The sequence below is a fragment of the Myotis daubentonii genome, chromosome 2 (genome assembly GCF_963259705.1).
Source record: "Myotis daubentonii chromosome 2, mMyoDau2.1, whole genome shotgun sequence".
Taxonomy (NCBI): domain Eukaryota; kingdom Metazoa; phylum Chordata; class Mammalia; order Chiroptera; family Vespertilionidae; genus Myotis; species Myotis daubentonii.
Window position 1 is genome coordinate 68174498 of NC_081841.1, and position 15111 is coordinate 68189608.

Here is a 15111-nt window from a genome sequence, read left to right on the forward strand (position 1 = left end):
CGCCCGCCCGGCCCAAGGAAACACTGCCCAGGGCCGGCTCGCTCGGTTCCCAGGGAACCCGCCCGCGGAGGCACCTGGAGGGGCCCCCCCAACCCGCGCCCCGGCACCTGCGCAGAGCCCCGCCTGGAGCCAGGGGCCCTGGAGCGCGTGGGGCCCCGGCCCCGCCCCCTCCCCGCCCCCAGCCCCGCCCCCCGCCGCCCGGCCGCTCCCGGCTCCGGCCCCGCTCCGGCGCAGGCGCAGTCCGCGCTCCCTCGGCGGCCCCCAGCGCAGTGCGCCCGCCGCGGCGGAGGACAGCGGCGTCGCCGGCGGCTTCCTCCCGCTCTCGTGGCTCCGGGGCTCGCTCCGTGGGGGCTCCGCGAGCGCTTCTGATCGCGGGCAGCGGCCGCCGCGGGTTCCTCAGGTGAGTGCAGCCGCGCGCGAGAGAGGCCGGGGCGCCGAGCACCGCCCCATCGGCGCCCGCACCCCGCCTCCCCGGCCGGCCCTGAGGGTGGCCGCGGCAGGTGCAGGTGCGGGCGCCGCGGAGGGCGCGGTGCGCAGGGGTCGGGCCGGCTGCCGGGACCCGGCGGTCGCGCTCTCTCGCCGGGGCCAGCGGGCTTCGGTCCTCCTGTTTCTCCGGCGCGGGGCTCCGGCATCTGGGCACCCCCGGGGCCGCCGGGGTGCGCCGGGCGTCGGCGGCCCCTCCCCCGCCCCTCCTCCCAGGTACGGGCTCGTTACTCATTAACTGCGCGGCCCCGGCCGGGTTACCTGTCGGCGGGGCGCGCGCGGCCGGGGCCTGGAGGGGGTTCTAGGGAGAGTCCCCCGTAAGTCCGGAGCTGCGCGGAGCCGGAGCGGGGCGAGCAGCCGGCATGAGCCAGGGGGTCTCCGTGAGCGACCCTCCCGCCCCATCCCGAGGGCCGCTCGCGGGAGGTCTGGCGAAACCTGGTGGGCGGGAGCCGTCGCCGGTCGCGCCGTAGGAAGGAGGCTGCCCGGTGGAGCCTGACTTTTGTTTCGGGAGTTGGGACGCGCTGCACCGACGTAATTGTAATTACACTGCTCTTTCCAGCGATGACAGCTCACTCGGCCGCGGGGGGCGGGGAAGCGAGATGAAGGGATCCTAGGAGTGATGTTAGGTGGGATCCTGCAGCGCGTGGGGTGGCCAGTTGCTATATGGGATTAACCCCCCCCCCCCCCAAAAAAAAACTGTAATGGCTAAAGGGTAAGGTCTTGTAAGGGAAGACCGCTGGCCTCGTACTGCTTCCTAAGAGGCAGTGGAGTTTGGAGGAAACGTAGCATATCCCGGCGCTACCCGATTCAGGAAAGAGCCATGTAATCTTCTGCCATAGAATACTTACATAATTGGATAGGCTGGTAAGAGGATTAAAACAGTACCACTCTGTTGTAAATCTGTGGAAAGACCCAGTTTTTAGTCATTATCCTCATTCTTATTTTGTGGTTCGTGCAGTTCTTTCTTTTTTTTTTTTTTTTAGAGGTGAATGACACATCAAGGAGGAAAGAGACCGAATAGATTTGAAGATCAATCCTAGTGAATGTTTTATGTCGTTAAATAACCCACCAGTTTAATGGGGCCTTGTTCTGCTAACATTTGTTGTTTACTAGTACTGTGCATCATGTTTGGACAGACATTATATCCCAACAGTGGCTCAGTTGATCGGATCCTAAAGCCCTTGTGGAATTTATAGAAATGAATCGAGCAATTATATACAATGTTACTACAATAGTGTATTTCTTACTGATAGGAGAAAAGCCTTTTATTTTTTCACGACAGCAAAATTACATATTAGTGCACACTTTTTTGAATCAGAATGGATACATTTACTATAGCTCTTCCTTATGTGTTTGGCAAACAACTCATTTGTGGTATTGAAACTTCTAACCTTTCACCAGGATGGATATTTGATGTTCAGCCACTTATGGGCTTTGCAGTTAGTGGGGTTTCTAATTAGATCCAATTGTACTTTTTGAATGAATGTAGCTATGCATACTCTTCTTTCAATATTTTTCCCTCTAACTTTCCCTAAACTTGTCTCCCCCCAACATAGATACTGCACAAATAATTTTAAAATTAAAGGTTCTTAGAAATCTAGGTCTCCATCATTTTTTAATATGCAGACAAAAACTTGTAGGTTACATGTAGTTTTACATGTAGTATTGTGGTTATTATACTTTCCTTTTTCCCATCCTGAGTAGGACTTGTTGAACCAATTAGTAAGCTGATCAGATGAAAAATTAGTAAATTGTTGTTGTTTTTTTTAAGTTTTAGCTCCATTACTGTACATGTGACCTTGAGTAAATCATTTAACCACGCTGAGCTTATTTTCTCTATTTGTGAATGATTCAGTATTAGGTTGAACCATATACATTTGCTGGTAGTCAGTTGTTTTTCATATGCTTCAACCTAATATGAACTTCATGGTAGTGGGATGTGAATTAAATGAGGTACTCTGTATAAGATGTGGGGGTAGGGGAGCGGGGGAAGAACAGAAATATAAGCCTGACAGTGTGCCGCGCCCTGTTCTTGTTGCTTTAGGTGCCCCGACTCCTTATTCTTGGGCATTCCTGGGATATTGATGGTGGTAGTGAGTTTTACAGATGAGGGAATTGAGGCTCAGAGAGGTGAACTAACTTGACTGTGTTTACTTGTCAAAGGTCATATACTAGTTATAGCTGACTAATGGCAGAGCCAGTATTAAAAACTGAGTGATTGCCCCAAATGGAACTTTTTAAAAAAATGTTCTATTGTTGATAGAATTACAGATGTCTCCATTTTCTCTCCCTTACCCCCCATTCTCCCAAACCCTCCTCAACGCCCCCCCCCCAAGTCTTCACTACCCTATTGCCCAGGTACATGAGCGATGCATATAACTATATAAGTTCTTTACTTTGTCTCTTCTTGTCTCCCCATCCTCACATAAATGTATGTCAGTTTGTTCCATGCCTCCATGCTTTGGGTCTTATTTTGTTGGTCAGTTCATTTTGTTCATTAGATTCCACAAATAAGTCAAAATAGAACTCTTAACATGCTTGCTTCTTCCATTCTTGGTCTATACCTTCTGTAAAAGAATTTTGTAACTATAAAAGGTGAAAGGCGTTATCATTTGTATTTCTTGTTAAAAAAATATCCAGGCCCTGGCCATGTAGCTCAGTTGGTTAGAGTGTCTTCCGGTATGTCAAGGTTTTGGGTTTGATCTCCCTCAGGGCATGTATAAGAAGCATCTCCCTCTCTTTCTCCCTGTCTTTCCTCCTTTCTCCCCCTCTCTCCCCCTCTCTTCCCCTCTCTCCCTTTCCCTTCCCCTCTCACTCCCACTCACCCCCCTCACAAATCAATAAATAAAGACTGACTAGGTTTTCCTACAAGGGTGATACCAGTGCTATTACTACTATTGAGTCTAGGGCTTACCATGTATCAAGTTCTGATTTAAGCACTATGCCAGTTTATAATCACAGTGACCTAGGAAGTAATCCCTACTTTTATCCCATTTTATAGTTGAGAAGATTGAGGAACTCAGACATGAAGCTTACTCAAGGTCACAATGCTAGTTAAGTGACAAGACTAGATTAGAAGTCAGGCAATTTGTCTTTAATGGCCATGCTCTTAACCTCTCTACTCCACTACTTCCTCATGTGCAGGTTGTAATTACTTTTAATTTAGCTTTTATGAGATACTTAGCATTAGTGTATTAAATAATTCTTCATGTGTCACCAGAGATTTTTAAATCAAACACTCATTGAGCATCTGCTCTGCAAGTCACAGTGGGGGTTAAAGGAAAGTATTCTTAATAAGTCTGGAACATAGGCTACATACCCATTCCCATATCTTTTATAAGTTCTTCAAATTTAGAAGGTGCTCTTCACTGTGGTGATAATTTTAATGAGTGCAAAATAAGACAAAGTGTTAGAATAGTTGGATAATGGGGAGGAAGGAAGGATGAGTAGTGGGGTAGAGATATTTGTGTGTGGAGGTATGAGGGAAAGCTTGGAGGACATTCTGAGAGAGTACAGCTTATCAAACTAAGCTTTGTCTTCTATAGTCCTGGTTAAGATGCAGTTAAAACGAAGGGTAGTAAACTGGTTACTAAATTAATTACTTACATGTACTTGATATCCTAAAAACAATGCCTCTATTTTAGTATTTATTAATCTTGATATTTACATTGTATTTATAATGTTAATGACAAGGAGGCCTCTTCCATTATGGTTCTCAACCTTCCTAATGCCGCGACCCTATAATACAGTTCCTCATGTTGTGGCGACCCCCAACCATAAAAAATTATTTTCATTGCTACTTCAAAACTGTAATTTTGCTACTGTTATGAATCGTAATGTAAATATCTGATATGCAGGATGTATTTTCAGGGGTCGCGACCCACAGGTTGAGAACCGCGGTGAGGGTTTAAGTCATCTTACCCCATTTTATAGCTTTAGCATTGGGCCTGGAACCCAAACGCAGGTACTGCGCTGTGTTTGGTGATGGATGGTCAATAGGAGACTGTTAGGATGTATTGAAATTGATCTAGAAGTAGAAATGGAAATGAGGGCTCAGAGTGAGCATTGAGGGGACTGAGGAAAGGAAGACAGGGATACTTATAACAGGTAGCATTAGCTTGTCATCTTTATTTCCCCCCTTTGCTTTCCTTTTCAGCTTGTAACTAAATGAGGTAGTTTCAGAAGCTTAAATTGCATGTAGTCATTGTTAGAAAAAAGTGAAAAAGTAATTTTGATTTAGGATGTCAGCCACACAAAATTAGTGATAGCCATAAACTAAGATTACTTAAGTCAGAGGGAAAAGAATGAAAATTATTGAAATAGTTCAAATTTATGGGAGATTTGTTGCTTGTAGTTAACGACAGGTTTGTCAGTGTAAATGTAATGAAAGTTGATGAACTTCTAGATTCTATGAATTGGCAGTCTAATATAAAGAAACTGAATTTAAGAATGTGAGTGCCCTAGAAGCATAGAAGAGCAGACAGATGAGAGCTTAGAACCAGTTAAATAAGTGGGTTGTAATTTGAAGTACCTAGAAAAGAGGAATACTATTAGGTATTTACTTTGGGCACTTGGTTAACAAATGGGGATAAAATATGGATGAACAACCAAAGTAGGTTTGAGAAAACAAGTAAATGTGCATTAATTAATTTCTTGGTGGGAAGAGAATTTATGTTTGAACACAGAGAAATTAAGTGACATGTTCAAATTCATAAAGCTAGTCAATGACAGAACCTGAACTAGAAGGAACGTTTTCTGAAGCTAGTTTGATAACATCCTCTTATTCCCCCAAACTTTGAAAATTCAGTTTCTCCAGTCTTGATGCTAGACTAAAGCAAGCATGTCAAACTTGCGGCCCACAGGCCACTGCCTCGTTTATTTGGCCCGTGTTAGTTAGCCTTTGAGTTTGACATGCTTGCTCTAAAGGTATTCTTTCAGCTGTTTTTTGTTTTTCTTCTTCTTCAGGAAAGGTAGCTTGTAATCACTGTCTCTGCTCCTCACTGCTTTGCTCTTCATCCCCAGTCTAAGGACTCTTATTGTTTATTTTAACAGATACTTCAGTGCCTGTTGAATGTTTAGTTGACATATATTCTTGCATATACAAAATAAGGAGGCTTCCACTATTAAGAAAGAGAAACTTACAAAACTATTTAAAAAATATTTCTGTTATAAGGATTTGTAATTAAGTACAATATTAGTAACCCAGTAAGTACTGAGCATTTCCTGAAAACCCTTAATTTAAGAATTTGCAATAACATATCTAAATATGTCAGATTGGCCCTAACCGGTTTGGCTCAGTGGATAGAGCATCGGCCTGCAGACTGAAGGGTCCCAGGTTTGATTCTGATCAAGGGCATGTACCTTGGTTGCGGGCACATCCCCAGTAGAGAGTGTGCAGGAGGCAGCTTATCGATGTTTCTCACTCATTGATCTTTCTAACTCTCTAGTCCTCTCCCTTCCTTTCTGTAGAAAATCAATAAAATATATTTAAAAATAAACAAACAAACAAAAAATGTCAGATTGTATATATTTGTGGAATTAGTAAGTGGAAATTAATTTGTGATCTATGTTAATGAGTGTGAAGATGCTGTAATATCATTGACCATTTGACTAATTTTTCCTTTGGGTTATTAATTAAATCCACACTTATAAACATAGAATGCTTCTTAAAATGTAAATGTGATTTTTTTTGTTACAACCTAAATTTTAAATTGGAAAATCCACTTTAAAATTACAATGAAAGTTAATGAGAAAATGATTTATGTGCTTATTATATATACATACTAGAGGCCCGGTGCACAAAATTTGTGCACTCTGCAGGGGGTGGGGGGGAGGGTCGGGGTCACTCAGCCCAGCCTGCGCCCTCTCTCAGTCCAGGGGAGACTCCTGTATTGAGCATGTGCCCCCTGGTGGTCAGTGTGCATCATAGCGACCAGTTATTCCACCATCGGGCTAAATGTGAGAGGGTGCAGGCCAGGCTGAGGGACCCCACTGGTGCACAGTCGAGGCTGGGGAGGGACGCAGGAGGTTGGCCAGCCGGGAAGGGACTGTGGGAGGGCTCCAGGGTGTCTCCAGCCCGTCTTGCTCAATCCTGATTGTCCGGATGCCAGCAGCAAGCTAACCTACCGGTCAGAGCATCTGCGCCCGCCCCCCACTTGGTCAGTACACTCATAGTGATGGGTCGACTGGTTGACTGCCCCCTGGTGGTCAGTGCATGTCATAGCGAGAAGTTGAGAGACCTTAGCATATCATTAGCATATTACACTTTGATTGGTTGAATGGACGACCAGACGACTGGACACTAAGCATATTAGGCTTTTATTATATAGGACACTTTTTTGTTTTATTTTTTTCCTTCTTTATTTATGTAGTATTTAAATACATCTCAAAACTTTCTAATTATGGAGAATTTTAAATCAAATAAATAGACTCAGTAGTGTAATGAACCATAAAGTTCCCATCATCTCGCTCCAATAACCATCAACAATGGTCACTTCTGCTTCAGTTACTTCTCCCCCTCCTGTATTATTTTAGCAAATTCCAGGAAGTGTATAATTTAGTCTGTAAATATTTCAGTATGTATTTCTAAAAGAGAAGGGCTAGCTACAGTATAGGTATATACTTTTAAAAATTCACATTAATTCCTTAGTGTCAAATTAGCCACACTTTTTTTTAATATACAAAAATAAGACCACTTTAGTAAAGTCAATTCTGCCTACTTTTATTTATATACTATTTTTCTTCGTAAATCCTACAAGGTATGAAAAAGTATTTTAAATTCCAGCATAGCAGCAAAATAGAAGAGGAAATAATGATACCGAAGAAAATATAGGGAAAAAGAGTAGAAAGAACACAGCAATAACAAATGCTCATTTCATGAGCAGTGATTTAGAGAAACTTTAGTTTTTTCTTTCTGAAAGTAAGTCAAGGGTTTAGATTAAGCAGTATTCTTCTGTTTGGCTTGTTCACTTCTTATGGTTGGTTTGGTGAGACCTGTCTTAAGAGATCTTCTGCCTTGATCTAACTTTTATCTGAGTTCCTCCTCCCTCCCTAGTCAGTTTTACCTTTTACGTGATTCTTAGATGTAATGGAGTCAGGTGTTGGAGTCAGACACACCAGGGTTTGAATCCTAGGTCTTATCTATTGACTGAGCGGGTTGAAGTTAATAAATCTCTCTGAGCCTTGGTTTCTGTATCTGCAAATAGAGATAAGAACCATTTCAAAGAAATGCTATGAGGAGTAACTAGAATAATGTATATGTATGTATGTCACACGTACAGAATGTAGTAATGTAATTTATATGTGTGTAATGCCATGTGTATGTGTAAGTAAATGAATCTATTGTTTGAATGCTTTTCATCTGTGTATGTCTTCATTCACAATGCATGACCTTGGTATTAGATCACATCTTCATAATCTCTTGCCTAGCTTGTTTCACTAACTAACCTCTTAACCAATTGCCTCTAGTCTCTTCTCTCTAAAGTCCTCATTGCCTCTGGTGTCATTTTTCTAGTGACATTACAGTACATAAGCACTTTCTGAAATGTGGATCTGGTCATTTCTTCAGGATAAATTACAAGCAACATTTTCCATGTTAAAGCTTCTAATGGTCGGTCTGTCACATGTGTGCTTCTCCAGCCTGATTTTCTGTCTTTTCTTCCTTTGTTTTATTAGTGCTAAACCCTCAGTCCCTGACTGCCCTATCCTATTTCATTGACTTGCTCATCTGTTGGACTCTTCTTCAACATTTAAAATCTAACTTATATTTTGCTTCGCCTTGAAACATTCTCTTCTCCCTCCACTCCCACAACCCTCAGAGTTAACACTTAGAGGCTATGCACCACCTCCTTAGTCTGTGTTCATACCTGTATTCTTAGAATTTAGTACCAAGAATTTGCCTTGAGGAGTTGAAGCTGGCAATCTTCCTTCCATTCCAACTAGAATAAATATAGTTGATAAAATGTATTAAATACACTTATTTTATACTAATCTATATATATAAAACCCTAATATGCAAATAGATCAAATGGCAGAACAACTGAACAACTGATAAACCAGTTGCTATGATGTGTGCTGACCACCAGGGGGTGCACGTGGAACTTGGCGGGCGTCAGCAGCAGGTGGCAGAGTGCAGAACATGGTGGGCATTGGCTGTGGTGGGATGTTGGAGCAGGTGAGAGGGGCCGCCAGACCAAAGTGGGGCGCTGGTCACTGTCATCGGGGCGAGCCTGTGGTGGTTACTGAAAATTTTTTGCTCACGTGTGCCGTGATCCCGCCAGGCGCTTGCACCTGCTGCCAGCACCTGCACCTGCTGCCAGCGCCGGCCCAGCTCGCACCCGCTGCTGGTGCCAGAGCCACCGTTTGCACCCGCTGCTGGTGCCCAGCACTGGCCCCAATTGCTCGGCGCTGTTAGTGGGTGCGAGCGGCAGCTGCCAGCCCCGATCGCCCCTCAGGACTTCTCCACCTTCCTCTGCTCCTGAGGGGCAATCGGGGCCAGCAGCTGCCTCTCACACCTGCTGCCAGTGACAGCCCTGCTTGCACCCACTGCTGGCACCGGCACTGCTCGCATCTGCAGCTGGCACTGGAGCCGCCACTCACACTCACTGCCAGTGCCCGGCGCCAGTCCTGATCACTCGGCACCACAGCGGGTGTGAACGGCAGCCTCCAGTCTGATCACCCCTCAGGGCTTCTCCACCTCCCCCTCCTGAGGGGCTATCGGGGCAGCAGCTGCCACTTGCACCCACTGACGGCGCCGGCCCCAATTGCTCTGCACCATCAGAGTGTGGGAGCAGGGTGGTGGGAGCAGGGCTGCTGGCAGACAGGGTTACCGGGGGCCGCGGCAGAAGGGGCTGGGTGGGGGCATGGAGGATGCGTCAAAACCCACCCACCCCTATGCCCACCGCAGCCTCACGGCCCACAGTTCCTTTCAAGGTGCACAAATTCATGCACTAGGGCCCCTAGTATTATATATAAATGTGCTTAATATATAAATATATATTTTAAATGTTGCTGAGGGTTTTTAACGAGATGAATTGATGGAATTTACTATACATACTTGAATTCATTATACATACTATTGAAGTAGCAGTCTTAATGACAGAAGCTGTTTCTTTCATAATTTATGCTAAATTAAGAAGACCGTTAATTAATTCAGAAAAAAAAGCAACTGGATGTTCCTCTCTTCCCACCATTCCCCGTCTGTCAATAAATTGAGAGAGGAAAATAATACATGTTATAATTCTTTTTTAAAAAAATTTTGTTTTATTGCTTAAAGTATTACAAATGTCTCCTTTTTTTCCCCCCCTTGACCTTGCCCCGGCCTCCCCTATCCCCCAGTGTCCATTGGTTATGCTTATATGCATGCATATAAGTCCTTTGGTTGATCTCTTACCCCCTCCTCACCCCTCCCTGACCTTCCCGCTATAGTTTGACAGTCTGTTCGATGCTGCTCTGACTCTGTATCTATTTTTGTTCATCAGTTTATAATGGTCTTTATTATCCATAAATGAGTGAGATCATGTGGTTCATTGACTGGCTTATTTCACTTAGCATAATGCTCTCCAGTTCCATCCATGCTGTTGCAAATGGTAAGAGTTCCTTCTTTTTTACAGCAGCATAGTATTCCATTGTCTAGATGTACCACAATTTACCATAGTTAAGATTTGGAAACAGCCGAAGTGTCCATGTTATAATTCTCAAACATTTTTCTTTTGATCTGCCTTGAAATATTTAATTATTATTATATTACTAGAGGCCCAGTGCATGGGATCCCTCAGCCCGGCCTATGTCCTCTTGCAGTCTGGGACCCCTTGGGGGATGTCCGCTTGCCGGATCGGGCCTAAGCTGGCAGGTGGACATACCTCTTGCCGTCAGGGGCTCTCACAGTCCAGGACCCCTTGCTCCTTACCACCTGCCTGCATTGGAGGTGGGAGAGGCTCCTGCCACCACCGCTGCGCTCATCAGCTGTGAGTCTGGCTTCTGGCTGAGCGGCGCTCCCCCTGTGGGAGTACACTGACCACCAGGGGGCAGCTCCTGCGTTGAGTGTCTGCCCCCTGGTGGTCAGTGCTCGTTATAGTGACTGGTTGTTCTGCCGTTTGGTCGATTTGCATATTATGCTTTTATTATATAGGATAGGATAATAAAACAAATTTCATATATACAGTATGACGTATAGCTACTTGCTTTGTTGAGGAAAAATATTCAGAACCATAAGCTTTTAATTTTTAATAATATTTAAACCAACAAAACAACCATTATTTTTTGTTCTTGATGATGTCATTTGTGCTGATACAGAGTGACAAAAATACTTGGCAAGTATTCAGAAAATACCTTGGAGACATTATAATTAGTAATGACTAATCTAAATTGGTAAGTGGCAGATACGGTGCTAAGCCCTTTATGTGTATTTATGACTTAATTCTCATGGCAACCTTATGAGATAGGTGCAGTTTTTAATTCCTGTTTTTCAGAAGAGAAATACAGACTTAAGGCTTTCAGGTCACATTGTTAGTTACTGGTCCAGAGAGGTTTTGAGCCTGATTCTAGAGTACAAGCTTTTTGGTGAGGTAGCAGTATCGATTAGTTTTTCCCCTTTGTGAAGTCAAACCCCTAGCTTCCCTCTAACAGACGGGAATACTCACTACTTCACAATTAGGATCATTGGGTTCAATTCCATGACTAAATAGATGGAAATATTTGGGCTCAGAGAAGTTTACTGGACTGCCTAAATTTGCATATGTAACTTAGAGCTTGGTCAAAACTAGAACCTTCTCTTCTCCAGGTACTGTTGTTTCTGCTCTGCTGTGATGGAAATTGTTTACTTTCCAAAATGTAGTGCTTTTATGGATTTTAGTAAATACAGAGTTAAAAATTATTTACATTTTAAATGCTAAATTGATGAGGAAAAAGATAAAAATTACAGCTTTAAAATGTTTTCTTTTTTTCCTGCAAGTAAGTCCTATGTTTTCCACTTGTCAAGGTAAGTCAAATAAAGGGAAAAATGTGTTTTACATTGTAGTGGAATAGATTTTATTTGTTTTTTGGACTACTGATCTACTAAATTGAGTTTTTAAATTTCATTTATTATGTGTATTTATTTATCCATGTTCTTTAGATGTTTAATTGAAAATACTGAACTTGTAGTTCATCTAGATTTGTTGTGTTGCCCTATGGATGCCTTTTGTTTGCAATTAGAAAATTCATTTTAATTAGGATAAATTTTATAAAAAGTTTTTAGGGTTTTTCTAGACATTAAGTGAGTTAATACATGTGAAATTCTTAGCAAAAGTATCTGACACATAGTTAACTTTCAGTAAATATTAGCTGCTGCTTTTTCTGTGATAATACTGACTTCTAGAAAGAAGAAATAATATGAAATGCATATTGGGGATCAGAAATAAAAATTGTTGTAAGCAGCTTTTCCTTATGATTGGAAATCAGCTTTATTACTTGAAACTGAATAATAATAATAAAGCCACCCAAGCTGTGTTGGTAAATCACCCATAAGAATTTAACATGGTTAACTTTTTTCACATATCTGTAATGATCCTTGACAAGTTTAGTTTATGAATTGGGGTAATCTCCAACTGAAATTAGATTTTTTTTGAATTACTTATTACTTAATGCAAAGAGTACTGCTTAAAAATAGCAATTTATATTACTCATATAAGAACTTTGGTTATAAAATCTTAAAGCTTCCATATATTTTGAAGAGCAAAAGATTTTCAGACCAGTGTGATTATTAGCTCCTTACCAGCTAAATTACATTTTACGAAAATTTCACATGCTTGAAAAAAAGGACTAAATTTAATCTTAAAATAATCTCCTTTGCACAAGTTTCTTGAATTTAAACTATGATTACATGTATCACCCCAGAGTGAAACATTGTAGGTAGAGGCACCGCTCAGAGGTGCTCTAGTGTTATATGCATTATCTCTTGCCATTCTCATCACAGATTTCCAGATGAGCGAACCTAGGCCCAAACTGGCCCAGTAATTTGTCAGAAGCAGAATTCCAACCTGCCTCTTTCAGGCTTGCTTCTTATGTTCAAAGCCTGTGCTCCAATTTATGGCATATTTGTATTTTCTATAAACGCTTTGCTTTCACACCTTGGACACGGCAAGCCTTTCCAAGGCTTTGTTCTTCATTACTACCTACTTGTACTTTGGGTCTTGTCTTCAGCTTTAGTTTCTCTGGAAGTCCTTTCCACCTGATTTATTTGCCCCTCTGGTGTGGTTTCTTAGTACTTGTGCATCTTCTGAGGCACTTACCACAACGTATCGTTTTCTCTACTTGTCAGTTTTTCCTACTATATTGATACTGTTTGGAAACAGATGATTAATCATCATCTTTCCCCAGAGCCTGGTACATTGTAGGCCCTCAATAAACACTTGTTGAAAGAATAACTGAAATGTTGTGTTATATATAGGGAAAATAGAGTGGATGTTGCAGGGATGAAGGATTTTAATTCAGTTTAAGGAGAAACACTTTTCATCGAATGGTCTAACAATAGAACGGCAATTCTCATGGTGGTAGTGTGTTGTGGTGGGTAAGAGTTTGCACTCTGGAGTCCCACAGACTTAGATTTTAATTCTGGTTACCTTAAGCTGCAGTTTCCTTAACTGTAATGTACTAGAACTATACCTGACATTTAGTAAGTGCTCAATATATATTAGCTGCTTTTTGGGAGAAACTGCTCTATAATCTCTGTGTGATTGGGACTGGTAGTTGGATGACTCAGCTCCTCATTCCCTCCCTCTCCCCACGGATTGTTTTGAAACAAATACAAGTAATCTTATTTCATCTATAAATTCTTAAGTGTGTATCTCTAAAAGATAAGGAGTTTTTACATAACCATATTACCATTATTATCCCTAAATTGATAATAATTTATAATATTAGCAATAACTAGTATTTAGGTTTCCTTGATTGTCTCATAATGTTTGTTTTTACATTTGGTTTATTCAAATAACAGTTCAGAAAAGGTCCACACATTGTATGTAGTTATTGTAGTCTCTTCAGACTTTTTTTAAATTTATAATTCCCTTTACTTTTTACCCCAGTATATTTATTGAAAAAACCAGGTGGTTTGTCAAGTAGAGTTTCCCAAAGTCTAGATTTTGCTGTTTTCATCCTTATGATGCTATTTAATATGTTCCTCTCTCCTCTGTATTTCCTATGAACTGATGAAGACTTAGACACGTGATTGGATTGGGGTCCCTTCCCCCACCAAGGGGCAAGAATGCTTCATGGATGGTGGGGGTATTCATTTCCTGTTTTATCACATAATCCTCATAATGTTTGACTTTCTCCCTTTTTGAGATAAAGGTGTTCTTCAAGTACTATCATTCTGATCCATCAGTTATACTAGTTAAGTTCTTTTAGAGTTTTAATAGCTCTTGATAGTTATTGCCTAGACACATTATTTCATGAGCTAATGTATTTAAAAATGTTTTGTTTCAGTTCTTTACAGATATTATCCTTTTTGATGTTCAGATGGCCCCATTTTTGGTTAGTGGGAGTCTTTTTGGCACCACGCCAGTAGTCTTGGATAGATTTCTTGCTTTCTTGTTTCCTTGTAGGACAAGATGTTCCAGGGACCTTCTGTCCATTACTGCCCTGGGCCTCGAATCAGCCATTTCTCCAAGGAGCCCTTGTTCTTTCTTTTTTTTTTTTTAGTTGGAGATGGTATTACTCTGGGCACAAGGGGTACTCATTGCTCCTGAGTTGATTACTATTGCTACACCTTTTCAGTGGATAAAGTTTGGAATTATTTTTTTAATGGAATTTCTTTTCCGATATTTCTGGTTAAAATTTAGGACTTCAGAATTTTAACTTCTTTGGTTTTATGTTTGTGTCTCTTATATGCTAAAAATCTTAGTTCTGAATGACTAACATAATTTATTTGCTTAATCTTAGATATAATAGTTTCAGAATAGCAATATCAGCATTACTACTAATAGGATTACTGAAAATAGATCATGATATTTTTCATTTCCTTTTGTCCATAAAATATATTCCACTAGGGATATACAATTTTATTACTGTTTTAAGTCATTTGCTATAGCTTTTTTTCTATGTGGTTAAGCTACCGTCTCAATACACAGCTAGGTTCATTTGTTTCATTTTTAGGAATTCTTTTTTAATATTTAATTTTGTTTTATTATTTACATGGTTCCAAGCTAAAATTTAAATCTGCAAGACAAGGTCAGTTTGAAAAGTCTAGCTTTCATGTCTGTCCCCCTTTTTTTGTTTTGTTAATCCTCATTGAGGATATTTTTTCCATTGATTTTTTTAGAGAGAGTGGAAGGGAGAGAGGGAGAGAGAGACACATCGATTGGTTGCCTCCTGCACCCTGGGAGCTGGCATGGATCAAACCTGCAACCCAGGTATGTGCTCTTGACTGGGAAATCGATGCCCTGTTCACTGAGACACACCAGCCAGGGCTGAACACTTTTTATTAAGAGTATGAGAAAGTAAAAATTTTCAGCTTAATGAATTGAGTTTTTGTAATAGTTAATGAAGAAATTTAGAGCTATATCTTGAATTTTAAACTATGATTAACTGTATCACCCCAGAATGAAAACATTGTGGGTATAGGCACTGCTCAGAGGTGCTGTCCTGTGTTAT

At 41.6% G+C, this 15111-nt stretch overlaps 1 protein-coding gene across 13 annotated transcripts in view; it reads left to right on the forward strand.

Annotated features, from left to right (window-relative positions):
• Nucleotides 1–220: 220 nt before the first annotated feature.
• RAB3IP (RAB3A interacting protein) overlaps nucleotides 221–15111 on the forward strand; it is a 58429-nt gene continuing 43538 nt past the window's right edge. For 3 of the 13 annotated variants that reach the window (XM_059683603.1, XM_059683604.1, XM_059683602.1), the window contains exon 1: nucleotides 221–400. The gene's annotated coding sequence lies outside the window, so the exon portion shown is untranslated. Of the gene's footprint in view, nucleotides 401–494; nucleotides 700–15111 lie in introns of those variants that run through there. The other 10 variants (XM_059683598.1, XM_059683606.1, XM_059683599.1 and 7 more) reach the window with 6 other exon arrangements.